Source organism: Pinus tabuliformis, chromosome 3_1 (assembly GCF_031772625.1).
Source record: "Pinus tabuliformis cultivar Carrire ecotype Pingquan chromosome 3_1, CPIR1, whole genome shotgun sequence".
Taxonomy (NCBI): domain Eukaryota; kingdom Viridiplantae; phylum Streptophyta; class Pinopsida; order Pinales; family Pinaceae; genus Pinus; species Pinus tabuliformis.
In genome coordinates this window covers 288,640,190-288,652,611 of record NC_142301.1, presented here as the reverse complement: position 1 = coordinate 288,652,611, position 12,422 = coordinate 288,640,190, and the positions used below count along the sequence as shown (strand labels likewise).

At 41.4% G+C, this 12,422-nt stretch overlaps 1 protein-coding gene across 5 annotated transcripts in view; it reads right to left on the bottom strand.

Moving 5' to 3' along the window:
* Positions 1-12,422, bottom strand: part of LOC149186915 (arogenate dehydratase/prephenate dehydratase 1, chloroplastic-like) — a 193,527-nt gene that overhangs the window by 147,922 nt on the left and 33,183 nt on the right. The gene's annotated exons all lie outside the window — the stretch shown is intronic.

Here is a 12,422-nt window from a genome sequence, read left to right as displayed (position 1 = left end):
TCCCAAAGAATTTGCAAATATGGAGTCACCAAAATGAATTCAAATTGCTTTGAAAGATGCTTGCTTAACCCTACAAGCATGGAAACTTTGAATCTCAATAAAGAATTAGGGCTTCGTTCTTCCAACGAAGTCGCTCGATGAGGCGATTTATCCTTGTCTTTGGGATAAGCTCAATCAAGATAGCTGAAGCTTAGACTTCGGATCACGAGAAGGAGGACTCAACTCCTCCCAAACAATGGTGCCAAAAATGTTGCCACAAAATTTAGCAAGCCTAGTGCAAAGCCCTACTAGACAAAACTAGACCTTATGACAAGAAGAGAAAGAGTTTCCAGTCACCTCACCAACATTTCTCCTACTCTTTAAAGGTATTTAATCACAAGGGAGGCTTCTCTAGATCACCTCAAGGATATTCTAATGCTAAGGCTTAAGGTGATGGATAAAAGGTCTATAATATGGGGCAAAGCACAAGCAAAGCCTAGAAAGACCTAGATATTCTATGCCAAGGTTCGAGTACTCTATTCCTAGACCAAGAAGATGGCTGTTATAAGTTAGGGTTTGGTTGATTTGCAATGATAAGGTGCACAATGTCATATAACAGCCAAAGAAAAAGCCTTCTAAGGATAATCAACAAAAGGGAATTAAGGCCTTCCAATAAACAACTAGGGTTAGGTTCACTAAGTGAGAATTTAGGGCTGAAAACATGCATACGCAGCCAATAAGGATGATGTCAATGCGAAAAAGGAAAGATTATGTTAGATTTCCTTAAAACCCAGTAAACTGATTTGTAATTTTCTAAGTGTAAAAACATAGAAATATAAACAACTAATATTCTAGAAACTTACATCACAAACACACCGAGTTTTCTACCATGCACAACGGAAAATAAATCAGAATACAAGCACGTCAACACATAGAACACAAGATATACCCAAGAAACCCCAACTCTAGGGAAAACCTACAACGCTGTGTTTTTATTATTCTTCTATAGCAAAAGATTTTCTTCTAAGAATTACAAGGGAGAAACTTCCCAGTTTATCACAATAAAACATCCGATCTCCCTACAACTAAATCGATCTCCCTTCCTGTGCAACGGATCTGCGAAACTACTGCGCGGATCAGCAATTCGGCCCACACATACGAGCGCACTTCCTCTCTCTTGTGTGCATGTGCAAATGGAACATTGCGTTGGGCTGTAAGATCTCGACCCTCCTCCGATTTCTTTTGCTTGAAGGCTAAGTTATGTGATCTATTGAAACTATCACTCTTCCTTCGTTGCTCTTTCACACCTGCTTGTGCTCAATTGACTTGCCACTAACTCACTTTATCTCCTCTTATGATTTCAATCTCAACCCTAATCTCCTTCTCAACAGTTGAAGATTAAATCGTGACCAATGGCTAAGACTAAATCATAAGTTAACTTAGGATTTTTTACTTTTTCGTAAGTCTAACTTTAGGAAATAGTTAAACAAATTAATATTATGCTAAAGTGGCAGTCATCTTTGTTCTTCTACTAATCTTAGCACCTAGACAAGTAGAACAATTCTCTACTCCAATCAACACTCCCTCTTAGAGAGGAAGGTGTTTTACGCTACACCCAACTTCTCTCTGAGGCAAACAAATCTGCTCCTTGGCAAAGCCTTGGTCAAAATGTTTGTTGTTTGCTCCTTTGTTGGTACATATTGGAGTGTAACAATACCTCTCTGAACAATATCTCTAATGTGGTGATAACGTATGTCAATGTGCTTGGAGCAATCATGAAACACTGTATTTTCAGAGAGCTTGATGCAACTCTGATTGTCACAGTGTATCACTGTAGGCTCCAACTTTGTCCTGAACAAGCCCACGAGAAGCTTCCTCAACCAAATAGCTTTGCACCCCGCCAAACTAGCAGCCATGTACTCAGCCTCAACTGAACTCAATGCAACTAATTTCTGATTCTTGCTAAACCAAGAAACAATTGTTGATCGAACATTGAACACACATCCCGATGTGCTTTTCCTGTCTGTGGAGCTCCTTGCCCAATTTGCATTAGTGAAGCCCTCAAGCCTCAACTCATCAACTTGTCTATACCACAATCCATGCTCTATTGTCCCTCTGAGATATCTCAACACGTGCTTTGCAACAACCCAATGTGCTCTAGTAGGCTCGACCAAAAACTGGCTCAAAGAGTTGACTGCAAAACATATATTTAGTCGGGTGTTCACCAAATACATCAGCGACCCACTTATCTTCTAGTAAAGTGTGTGATCTACTTGCTCCAATCTAGATGTATCCACCTTCCTCCAATTTGTGACTAGAGGCATGTGTTGGGTGTGTTACATTCTTTCCACGACTAACCCGACACGCGAAGCCGGGGGTTTAGAGGGGGGGCAGCCAGTTCCCCCTTCGTTGCACCAAGCGCAACGGGGGGGGTCACAGGGGGGGGTGGAAGCTCCCCTTATTAGGGGTTTATAGGGGGTGGTAGCCCCCCTGCACGGGGAAAAAAATTTGGACCATATATTAGGTGGGTGGACCTATTCATGGTTTTGTGCATGGATTTCGCACATGGTTTTAGGCATGATGGTTTTTTGCCCATGGTATTTTGTAGATCAGGTCAAGGGAACTACGGTTATGTTCTAATCCAAGGTTAATGGATTGGGGTTTATGGATGTTTCATCATGTATATATATGTATTGTAACATTGAAAGGAAAATAATGAAAAATGAATCTGGTAGTCCCAGTTTTGAAAACCAAGGGAAAATATTTGTGTATATTTGTTTTATGTTTTATGCTCTCGCCATTGTTTATTTTTTGTTTTTTAAGAATTCGTATGCAGGTAATTACTGTACAGGGTTAAAACCTACATTTGGTATCAGAGTTGTTTCGGCTTCAAGGGGACGCCTTTGCTGTTGAGGGGTTTTGCTCGGGCCTCTGGTAGACCCTGTTCAATGAGAGATCTATGGGATCGATTCTTGCGGTGAAAGAAGATAGCGAGCAGTGGAAAGATAGAGATCAAGAAATTTAATGGTCAGAGTTTTGAGTCGTGGAAACTCAAGATGGAGGATCTACTAGTGGATAAAGATCAGTGGATCGTGGTAGATCCAGATACTAAACCAACGGCAATGTCAGATGAAGACTGGGGGAAGTTGGATTGAAAAGAAAAGAGCACAATACGGTTGTGTATCTTAGATTTAGTATTGTTGAATGTATCAGGGGAAGCTATGGCAAAGGCTTTGTGGGACAAGTTAGGGACTTTGTACCAATCTAAGTCTCTGGTGAACAAACTGTTCCTACAGAAAAAGTTGTATAACCTAAGGTTGAAGGATGGAGACTCAGTGATAGAGCATCTGAACGCCTTTAATACTGTGGTAAATTAGTTGTTATCTTTTGACATTAAAATTTCAGATGAAAACAAGTGCATCAATTTGTTGTGTTCTCTACCAAATTCGTGGGATAGTATGGTCGTTGCTATAGGTAGCAATACAACTACCTTGAAGTTTGATGAAATAGTCTCATTCTTGGTGTCGGAGGAGATGAGACGGAAAAATATGGAGGGCCAGAATGGAAATGCCTGTCTGTAGGAGGACGGTCCCAAAACAGAAACAAAAATAAGTCCTCGACTGGGAGATTTAAATCTCCAAGAAAACCTGTAAAGGTGTGCTAGAAATGCGGAAAAGAAGGGCACTTCAAAAAGGACTGCAGATCTAAAGATCCTCAAAAAGGAAAGGGATTTGATGATGCTCATTCCACAAAGGCGAAAACCACCTCAGATGAAAGTGGGAATGTGCACTTGGCTTCTTCTTCAAGTACACATGTAGATCATGAGGCATGGTTCATTGACTCATATGCATCCTTTCACTTCACTCCCCATAGGGAGTGGTTCTGCGAATATGAGAAATATGATGGTGGTGATGTCTTCTTAGGAGATGAGGAATTCTATAATCATCGAACACGGAAAAGTCAAGTTGAAGTTGCAAGGTGGAAATTATAACATTTCCGGGTGTTCTACATATTCCTACATTGGCCAGAAATCTGATTTTTGTAAGCAAGATGGATGATGCAAGTGTAAAAACAGTGTTCGAGAAAGATACCTGCAAGATGGTTCGGGGAGCACTGGTATTGATGCAGGGAGTTCGGATTGGAACTCTGTACAAGCTTTTGGGTAGCATTGTTATTGATGGGTGCAACAGTTCTATGGTTCCTGAAAGTGGAACAGAAAATCTAGTGGTCTCTGGAGAAAAGACCATGCTATGGCATCAAAGGCTTGGACATATTGGAGAGAAGGGCCTTCGAATACTTCATGGTAATGGTATGGTAGAAGGTATGTCTAATTGCTCTCTGGATTTCGATTTTTGTGAACATTATGTATATGGGAAGCAGAATTGGGTGAGTTTCCCCTCTGGTGCTAAGAGGGCGAAAAGGATATTAGAGCTTGTGCACAGTGATGTGTTTGGACATGTGTCAGTTCCATCACTGGGTAAGTCTATGTACTATGTATCATTTATAGATGACTTCTCAAGGAATACATGGATATATTTCCTCAGGAAGAAATCTGAAGTCTTTGACAGGTTTAAAGAATTTAAGGCTCTGGTGGAAAACCAGACAGAGAAGAAGATAAAGGTGATGAGAACTAATAACAGTGGAGAGTTCTGTAAGAAGTGTGGTATAGCACGGCAGAAGGCTACTCCTTACACACCTCAGCAAAACGGAGTTGCAGAAAGAATGAACAGGACATTGATGGAAAAGGCAAGAAGCATGCTCAGTGGTGTCAAGTTAGGATAGGAATTCTGGGCAGAGGCAGTGGAGACTACATGTTAAATGGTTAATAGATCACCTTCATCAGTGTTGGAGGATAAGTCTCCACATGAGTTATGGACTGGTAAGAAACCCTCTCTTTCACATCTGAGGGTATTTGGCTGTGATACATATGTACATGTTCCAAAAGAGAAAAGAACCAAGTTGGATAGCAAAACTAAAAGGTGCATCTTTATTGGATATAAAGATGGTTTTAAAGGTTATAAGCTTTGGAACCCAGAATCAAGGAAGGTTGTGTACAACCGAGATGTGGCGTTTAGAGAAGTGAAAGATGTTATTAAACATGAAGTCCTACCAAAGGAACCTGAGAAGATAGAGTTTGAGCTAAAGGAGGAAGAATTAGACTCTACAGCAGAAGAAGAATTAGAAGATGAAGAGCCACAAACTCCAGCTGTGAGAAGATCAGTTCAAGAAAGAAGGCAACCAGAAAGGTATAGTCCAGCTGCTTTTTGTTCAAATTTTGCTTTATCTATTACTAATGATGATCCCAGAACTGTCAAGGAGGCAATAGATTCAGAGGATGGAAAACTTTAGAAAGAGGCCATGGTTGATGAAATGGCATCTTTGGACAAAAATGAGGCTTGGGATCTGGTGGAGTTGCCAACTGGAAGGAAACCCATTGGAAGCAAATGGGTGTTTAAGAAGAAGATGAATGCAGAAGGCAAGGTGGAGAAATATAAAGCTCGGTTGGTAGCAAAAGGTTATTCCCATGTGTCGGGAATTGATTTTAGTGATATTTTTTCTCTTGTTGCTAAGGTAGCTTCTATTAGATTACTTTTATCTGTTGTTGTTGCTTTTGATTTTGAGGTAGAACAGATGGAAGTGAAGAGAGCATTTCTTCACAGGGATCTGGAGGAAGAGATCTACATGAAGCAACCTGAAGGCTTTGCAGTGAAGAGTAAGAAAGAACTAGTATGCAGGTTAAAAAAGTCTTTGTATGGGTTAAAACAGGCACCAAGGATGTGGTATCAGAAATTTGATACATATATAAGGAGACTTGGCTTCACCAGAAGCAAAGCGGATCTCTATGTATATTTTAAATTAATTGGTGACCGTGTTATTTATCTAGTCTTGTATGTGGGTGATATGTTGCTGATTGGAAATGACAAAGAAATAATCCTGGATTTGAAGACCCAATTGTCCTCCAAGTTCGACGTGAAGGATCTTGGTGCTGCTAACTCTATTTTGGGCATGGAAATTAAACGAGATCGAACAAAGAGGAAGCTCTAGTTAAACTAGAGGAAGTATGTCGAGACAATATTGTAGAGGTTTAATATGCAAGATAGTAAACCAGTGAAGGTTCCTATTCCTGTAGGTGTAAAGTTATTTGCTAAATAGTGTCCCAAGCCACAAGAAGAGGAAGAGGACATGTCCCGTGTTCCATATGCAAGTGCAGTCGGTAGCCTGATGTATGCAATGGTCGATACTAGGACAGACATTGCACATGTAGTGGGAGTATTGAGCGCGTTTATGTCAAAACCAGGGAAGGAGCATTGGACAGCAGTGAAGCAGGTTTTCAGGTATTTGCGTGGCACTAGTGAGTAGTGACTATAGTCTGTGCTACCAAGGAAGACTAGGATTGGACAAAGTTTTGGACATCCGCGGCTTTGTTGATGCATACTGGGTTGGACATCTAGATCGGAGAATATCTACAAGTGGCTATGTGTTTAACCTATTTGGAGGTGCAGTCAGTTGGATGAGCAAGAGACACTCTGTAGTGGCACTTTCAAGTTTCAACTATAGAGGCAAAATACATGGCAGGCACTCATGCAAGCAAGGAAGCAGTTTGGTTGTAGAGATTGTGACAGCCAAAGTGCAATTTTCTTGGCAAAGAACCCTGCTTATCATTCAAAGACAAAGCACATTGATGTTCAGTATCACTTTGTGAGCGATATGGTTGAGGAAAAAAATTTGTTTCTAGTAAAGGTGGACATTTTGAAGAATTTTGTAGATGTATTGACGAAGTTTGTGAGCACTAAGAAGTTTTCTTGGTGTAGAGAAACAATGTGTGTTGCAGGACTGGACCAATGACTAAGCTCCCTTGTGACCCCCTGCGTGGAAAGAAAACAACAAAGTGGGAGAATGTTGGGTGTGTTATATTCTTTCCATGACTAGCCCCACGCATGAAGCAAGGGGATTAGCAAGGGGGCAGCCAATTTCCCCTTCGTTGCATCGAGCACAGGGGGGGGGGGGTCACAGCGAGGTGGAAGCCCCCCGACAACCCCCTTGTCGGGGGTTTGCAGGGGGTGATAGCCACTTTCACGGGGTTGGGGTTTGGTGGGCGAACCTACCAATGGTTTTGTGCATGGATTTCGCACATGGTTTTCAGCATCATGGTTTTTTTTCCCATGGTATTTTGTAGATCTGGTTAAGGGAACTACGTTTACAGTCTAATCCAGGGTTAATGGATTGGGATTTATGGATGCTTCGGCATGTATATATATGCACTGTAACATTGAAAGGAAAATAATGCAAAGTCAATCTGGTAGTCCCGGTTTTGGGATCCAGGGGAAAATGTCTGTGTATATATGTTTTATGTTTTATGCTCTCGCCATTGTTTATTTTCTATTTTTAAAGAATTCGTATGCAAATAATTTATGTATAGGGTTAAAAACTACAACATGGTCATAGCTATGCAATCCTGCATGTGAAATCTCCTCCAAATTTGCAAAGAATATTTTCCCTATCCCACGAAGATGTCTCCATAACCCTACCAAACCTCCAGCCCAAGGAAATAGTGCATCAACCCCACATCTTTCATCTCAAACTCACCTGCAAGATCTCTCTTGCACTCCTAGATGAGGTTGTTTGCACCTGTCAAAATCAAGTCGTCCACATATAGCACCAGAATAAGCAACTCACTTCCAACAATAATGTAGAAGAGGTTGGGATCCACTTCACTCTTGGTGAAGCCCAATCCTTGAAGGTAACTGTCTATCTCAGCATACCATGCCCGCGGAGCCTGCTTCAGCCTATATAAAGCTCTCTTGAGTCTGCATATGAGTGTATCTTTGTTACATGTCTCAAATCCATTTGGTTGCTCAATGTAAATCTCCTCCTCAACAACTCCATTGAGGAAGGTTGTCTTCACATCCATCTGGTGGATTTTCCACCCAATTTGTGTTGCAATAGCTGTAATTGCTCTGACAGACAAATACTTGGAAACTAGGGCAAAGGTCTCATCATAGTCAACTCCCTCTATTTGCAAGAACCTCTTGGCCACAAATCTTGCCTTGTACTTCTCGATACTCCCATCAGCTCCATGCTTGATCTTGTAGACCCAGCGAGAGCCTACCACAGATTTTCCCTCTAGCCTCGACACCACCTCCCAAACATCATTCTTCATTATGGAGGCATACTCCTCCACCATGACATCTCTCCACACCTGCTGAGTGGTTGCCTCCTAATAACTGGAAGGCTAGGCATCTATCAACTTGGTCAAAAGTTCCATTATCCTGTGTACCTATGTGGTTGTCTGCTCTGTCGAACTAAAGTACTTGAAGGAGCAACTTGCTCTTACACTTCCTGAATCAACTGATCTACCCATCTTGCTCTCCTCCCTTGTGCTGGGAGTTGTTGTCTGAGTGGGCTCCACTCACTCTTCCATCTACATGTCCTTCTCATACTCATCCTACCCATGCATAATTGTTGTTTAAGGCACTAGTTGAGCCTATTGCTCCTCTTCCTGCAAGAGTAGTCTACTCACACTCTAAGGACTTTTTCAAGGTCCTATCTTCCTCGAACTTCACATCTCTACTAATGACTATCTTCCTTTGTGCTGGAATGTACACCCTGTACGCCTTGGATGTCTTGTTGTACCCACGAAGATACCCTTCTTTGTTGTGGGCTCTAGCTTCTTCCTCTTCTCCACTGGTACATGGCAAATATACAAGGCTACCAAATATGTGGAAATGAGACATATGCAGTTTCTTCCCTGTAAACGCCTCCTATGGTGTAACTCGCCCCAACACTCTGTGTGGGCTCTGATTCTACAAGAAAATTGTAGTATTGCATGCCTCTTCCCAAAGAAACTTAGGCAACCCCTGGTCATGCAACATGGCTTTGGCCGCTCCAACTATGGCTTTGTTCTTGCACTCTGCCACTCTATTTTGCTGAGGATTATATAGTGTGGTCAACTCCCTCCTGATGCCCTCCTTGGCACACAACTCCTTGAATGCATTTGAGGTGTACTCTCCATCGTTATTTGACCTCAATGCCTTGATCTCCCTACCAATTTGGTTCTCAACCAAGGTCTTAAACTCCAGAAACTTCGAGAAGACCTCATCCTCCTCCTTCATGAAAAATATCCAACTCTTCCTCGAGTGACCATCTATAAAGGTGACATAGTACTTGTACCCACTAAGGGATACTAAGGATAAAGGACCACACACCTCTGAATGAACAAGGACCAAGATACCCTTAGCCCTATCGTCTCTGCTAGGAAAAGATGAATTGGCATACTTGCCAAGTGTGCAACCCTTGCATACCTCATGTTGATCCATGCTGCATTGTGGTAGCCCTGTTGTTGTCTCCTTAAGAATTTTCAGCACTCCATGGTGCAAATGTCCCATGCTCCTATGCCATAACTCTCCAAGCTCGTTGCCTGAATCACGGCCTACTCTGCTAGTTAGTTTTGTGGTTTTCTCAGATTGTAGTGGTTTGTATAGGCTCTTATGCCTAACCCCGATCTACTTTGGCACCTTGGAGTCTAACAGTTTTATAAACACCCTACCTTGTCTGAAGGTAACCTCGTACGCCTTATACTCCAATGCTGAGAGTCGAGACTGAAACAAGATCCTTCTTGAGCCCAGGTACGTAAAGAACATCTCTGAGATATAGAGGGTTTCCAAACTCCCTCTCAAAACAAACTATAACAGTACCCTCGACCCGGTACTTTCCATCGTCTCCCATCTCAATATCGAACTACATGTCCTTCTCTGACAGTTTGTTGAAATACTTCTTGTTTCTCGTCATATGACAGGATGCACCGTTGTCCACATACCATAAACTGGTGGCCACTATACTTGCCATATAGGCAATGAGTGAGAACTCCTCAAAATGAAAGGAAAACTCATCTATATCTGTAGAGGCTGCTACTTGGTCCTTCTTGGACCCTTTCTTCCTATTAGGGCATTTAGTTGCGTAATGCCCAAACTAGTGACATGAAAAACATGATTTTGCTAATATCCTTTTTCTTCTTCTCACCCTTGGAACTCAGTTCTCCACCACCACTGCTCATTTTACCATTGGGCTCGGTCCCTTTGTTGGCTAGAGTGAAATTTTCGTCATCTTCCTCGTTTTTAACATGAGATCCAACTTGAGCTTGTCTGCAAATCTCCTCTTGGACACAATCACACGGCAACTGTAAAGACTGATATTACAGTCTTTATATTTTGATTGAAATGGAATCTGAAATACAGAAAGCCTGAAGAATTTAAGTTTGTACTTACCTTAACTGCTGCTGATTCTGCTACTGAACTGGTGATTCTGCTGATGATGTCGTGGCTATTTTGATCCAATCTCCGGGAGACCAATACCACCCAACCAGACTGAGCAAACCTAGTTGCTCAATCCAGAAAGCTTCTCAACAGAAGCTCTCTGTCCCTCCGTGCCCAGAACCTCAGACGGCTTAAAGCTCTTCCAATGGATAATTATCTTCCTCCTGGTTTTCTCCTGGTGAATTTCTGCTTCTGGTTCTTTCTGCTCCTCTCTTGTTTCCCCCCCCTCTCTCGGTTCAGGCCTCCGGTTTTATCTGCGGGCCTGGCGGTGGCCGCCCTCCTACCTGCAGCCACCGCCTTCCCTCGTCCCGACACGCCCTCCACGCATTTATGCTCTCAGATATTTTCCCTGTCAAATGCGCTCTGTTATAAATATTCAGTTGATTTTAAGCGCCCCCTTTGTAAAAGGGTCCTTCATTTGATTTTTGGTATTTTTAGCATATAGTTTAGTTTAAAGTTTTAATTTATATATGTTATAAAGTTTAAATTATATATTTTATAAAATTTAATTTATATATGTTATAAAGTTTAAATTATATTTATAAAACTTAAACATATTTATTATTTAAAATTCATCATATTTGTTTTATTATAAAGTTTAAAACTTTATATAGTGGATCAGTTTAGATGGGCCGTTACATACACCCCCCCTTCTGAAAACTTCGTCCCGAAGTTAGAGTTTTAGGTTCAAGGTTTTAATGGACATGACCTTTTTCTATCCAGGTCCCCAAGCTATTCAAAATCATCCTATCCTCCCTAATCTCTTCTGCTCCCATCCTATCCGTCCTCTACCGGAGTATGCCATGGCGTCAGTTTTACTGACCTGACCATTCATAAACTCTAAGGTGACAGCGTCGGCTATACCGACCTGATTCCCAGTAGGCATCCGGCAGTCATCATCACACGTCTAGGGGAGCGTGATCCGCACAGTCCTCCCATGACTCCAGGGTTCGAAGGATAAACGGTGGGCAACACCTCCACCCCTCCTAGTAGGATTTAGGGTTAATACCCTATCATAGAATCACTTGGAGCTTTAATTGTTCTGAGGTTCTGTCGTCACGTGGTCATCCCGGTAACTGTGTATTACCTGCAATCAGACGCTTATCCATGCATTCATAAAATGTGCATCAGCATATTCAAAATAACTCACATATTATTCCCTTATGAATTCACCTATGATACTATAATACAACATATTTTGCCATATTCCATGCATGTCTTTTGACGTTCATCTAGAATGTATTCACTTCCTGATTTCTATCCCATTGATCATATTTGACAAAAATAAATAAATCTGATCTATAAATAAATGTCTTTACTTTAACAACTATAACTTAGTAAAATGAACCACATATATTGTTTTGGTATCCATGTACCAGCAGGAATTTAAACATATATTATGCCATAAAGTTTCATGTTTATCCATAATCATTCAAAATGTTTCTGAGTCTCTGATTGTAGTGAAGTAAATATATACTAAACATAGTGTAAAGTTCTTCAAAATGGACATAAATTAGGGTATCTCTGACATATGTCCTCTGTATTTTCCCAAGTTGCTGATCCAAGACTATACTTGTCCCATTGGACCTTAACTTGGTCCACCAGACGGTTCCTCAGCTGTCAAACTCTACATTCCAGTATACGTAACGGTTCGACCGTTATGACTCCCTCATCCGATACCTGCAATTCTTTCCACTGGAGGTTATGAGATAGATCAGCTATATAATGTCTTAATACAGAAACATGAAATACATTATGAATTCTATGCAGGTGAGGTGGCAGGGCAAGACGATAGGCAACAGGTCCAACTCTTTCCACGACTTTAAACGGTCCTATAAATCGGGGTGACAACTTTGTCCCTTTTCCGAATCGAATAGTACTTTTATTTGGTTTGATGCGGATGAAGACCTGATCCCCTACTTCATACCTCCTATCAATTCGGTGAGTATCAGCATAACTCTTTTGTCTATCCTGTGCTTCCTTTAATCGTTGTCTAATTTGTCTGACCTGAGCTTCCATTTCATGGATTAATTCTGGTCCTATTATCACTCGATCTTCTAACCTGTCCCAACTTAACGGTGTTCTGCAAGGTCTGCCATATAAAGCTTCAAATGGAGGCATCCCAATCGA